Source organism: Nicotiana attenuata, unplaced genomic scaffold, assembly GCF_001879085.1.
Source record: "Nicotiana attenuata strain UT unplaced genomic scaffold, NIATTr2, whole genome shotgun sequence".
NCBI classification, from domain to species: domain Eukaryota; kingdom Viridiplantae; phylum Streptophyta; class Magnoliopsida; order Solanales; family Solanaceae; genus Nicotiana; species Nicotiana attenuata.
In genome coordinates this window covers 1-2,973 of record NW_017676477.1, presented here as the reverse complement: position 1 = coordinate 2,973, position 2,973 = coordinate 1, and the positions used below count along the sequence as shown (strand labels likewise).

At 33.3% G+C, this 2,973-nt stretch overlaps 1 long non-coding RNA gene across 2 annotated transcripts; it reads right to left on the bottom strand.

Moving 5' to 3' along the window:
• Positions 1 to 451: 451 nt before the first annotated feature.
• Positions 452 to 2,823, bottom strand: LOC109221028. 2 transcript variants are annotated; one of them, XR_002067191.1, is made up of 3 exons: positions 2,576 to 2,823; positions 2,312 to 2,476; positions 452 to 2,161 (listed from the first exon to the last, which is right to left on the bottom strand). It is a non-coding gene; the product is annotated as an uncharacterized LOC109221028 (long non-coding RNA). The 2 variants fall into 2 exon arrangements; XR_002067190.1 differs by having other exon boundaries at positions 2,312 to 2,823.
• Between the last annotated feature and the right edge of the window lie 150 nt (positions 2,824 to 2,973).

Below are 2,973 nucleotides of genomic sequence, written 5' to 3'. Positions count from 1 at the left end.
AAAGTTATGTGGGGGTTTTGAAAGATAATTAGTGCTAGTTTAAAATCCCCGCAATATAATTTCGATGTGTCAAAAAAAAACATATTGCGAGGGTTTATAAACCCCCTCAATATGATCATAATGGTTATTTTGGGGGGTTTATAAACCCCCAAAATATGATTTAAAATTTTTTTTAAAAAAGTTATGTGGTGGTTTATAACCGCTACAATATAATATTAGTGTTTTAAAAAAAATAGTGGCAGCTTATTTCTGCCACTATTTTGTTGAAAACTCTTTTTCTATTTGAATTTTTTTTATTTGTAGGATTAAAGAAATAATTTTATTAAATAACTTACAACATAAATCAAATTTCATAAAAAATAACCATAGTGACAAACATTATAAATTCAAATCCTCATGAAACTAAATAAATTTTTTATCATGAGCAATGACAGATGATATGGTCACCAACTAGCTAAGATATTAAAAATGTATTCATCAAAAGATTGAGCTTTACTAATTTCATTCGAAATATAATGGAGTACTTTTTTCTAGCTAAGTCTCCGCAAACTCTGCCAAAATAACAATGTCATGCAATGGCTAAACTTTCTATGGGGAAATAACTAATTCTTGGGTAAGGATACAAAAAGAAATTGATAGGTTATTATGAAAACCTGAACTTGATTGAGAACAGTGAGTTCTCATTGTTCTTGTAACAATCAAGAATGAAATTCACCATCTTGTGACCATACTCTCTCTGTTGCTCTACATCCATGGGCTTCAGTTCACCCTACCAAACAAGAAAAACCAAATAATATACGCCTAAGGTTATGCCAACTAGCTAATGACTATTTCAAAGTCATTTATTGCTTTGGAAGAACACATTTGGGAACACTTTTAAAGCAATTAGTGTCCGCGGTCACTAGCAATACTAGAGCATATTCTCCTTACACTTGCATGACTCATGAAACAAGATCTAGTTATTCAGTCAAAAATACATCAGATTTCTTTTAATACTAGTAACCCTATAGAGATAAATTCTACAACTACAATGTAAAAATTTAACCAAGCAGACATGAAATAGCAAGATATGGATAAGTAAGAATAAACACATATACCTCGTGCCAATAGGAGCATTCTTCATCTTGTGCCAAACAAAGAGATATTCAAGCAATGTTGTGTTGCACACAATTTTACAAGGTTGCATAATTACCAAACATCAACATTTAGGTCTTAAAGAATGAACACAGGACAAAAAAATTGGACCTACAAACGTGGCGGCAAATTTCACAGATAGTGTCCCCCTTCTCATTGCACCACCTACTGTGCATAGAAACAATTCATTAAGAACAAAATATCACTAAATGATTGAGCATGCAAGCATCCAAGACACACCTTGTCTTAATTAGCAACAGTTACATTTTGGCTAATCTGATTAAATCCACGATGTTATTCCCGCTATATTTAGGACAGTGTCATGAAAAATTCGTTACACCAGAATACCTAAAAAGCTTTTGCCTCACAGATGTAGCATATCTTCATTGCAAAGGTCCAATGGTTGCATAAAGCTTATTATTGGCACGACTGATGTCAAATCAAACTCTATGCAACATAAAACCCTTCATAATAATAATAATAAAATGGTGGAATGAAGTATCTCTACATAAAACAATTAAAGTTTATTCGTCATATGAAGTTTTTCTTAGAGAAATCACATATTTTCTACCATTGGTTATATAATGAACTTTACATCTACATGTTCCCATTGTAAATCTTTCACCTGTTTGTCAATGGAAGATATGCATTTCTAAGAACTTAATGAACCAGTAGAGTGGATTGTACATTATAGTTGTCATCTGCTTTAAAGTATAACAATAAGAGCCAAGACTTTGAATCAAAGTAAGTTTCTCAAAAACACTGCTAAGTGCTCTTATGTGTCTAAATATCCCAAGATCCTTGTTTGATCCGGTGCTTCCTAAGGGAGGACGAAAGATTACTTCTTACTTATTTGTAGCAAGGGACAATAATACTTTTTTTCTCTTAATATTTAGGGTAATACTTTAATCAATTTAAGGAACAATATAGTATCCAGAATAAGCTAATTACCTTTACGAGAGGATGCTCTATTGGTCGTAGCTCTGGATGATGGGTACTTGCTCTTCTTACTAGCTAGTTCCTACAACTTTTATTTACACAACGAAAATAGAACCATTATGAACTAACATCAGGAAGAGTCCTCTAAATGCCTGCTAGCCTAAATATTGCCTTCATCAGCATCTAGAAATAGGAAGAAAGAATACTAATCATCAAATTCTGGAGAATAAAACCTTACCATGAAAAACACCAGCAAAACCATCTGCTTTTTCAATCATCTCATCAACAGGCAAAGTTGCAATAGACTCATCCTTATCCTGGCCTAGTAAAGAAGCAGCAGGATACATATTATTTCCCATTCCTAAACAGCGTCCTGTCTCCTTTCCAATCTCTAGTTGATCACCTGATGTGAGGAGGGGGGTTACTCGAGCATATTAGACCAAAATAACATTATAAAGATAGTTATTGAAATAAATTGAAAAGTTCATCCCGTTCAACATACTTAATGTCCCAAAAGATTCCAACAGATCTCTATATTACAAATGTTAAGATGAGAACATGGCTGCCACCACCCACTCCAAATAAAGTATAGAAGTCCAATCTTGACCCCAAGCAGATTTCTGACATCTTTTTCGCATCCGCTTTCAGGTTTAACATGACATTAGCGCTCTCGTACTTAAAGACTAATTTGGTGTGCATGGTAAAAGAAGCTAAAAGACAGCCTGAATATAGCAGCAGGTAAGGAAGAGCTGAAAAACTAAACCTATATGGTTGCCAACTTTCTATTCATTGTTTAATTGCTTTGTACTCCAAAACCATCGACTATTAGTTATCAGTGTACTGCAATCATAACATTGTTCATCTAACTAAAGAAACAACTGAATTATACTAGAAAGATAT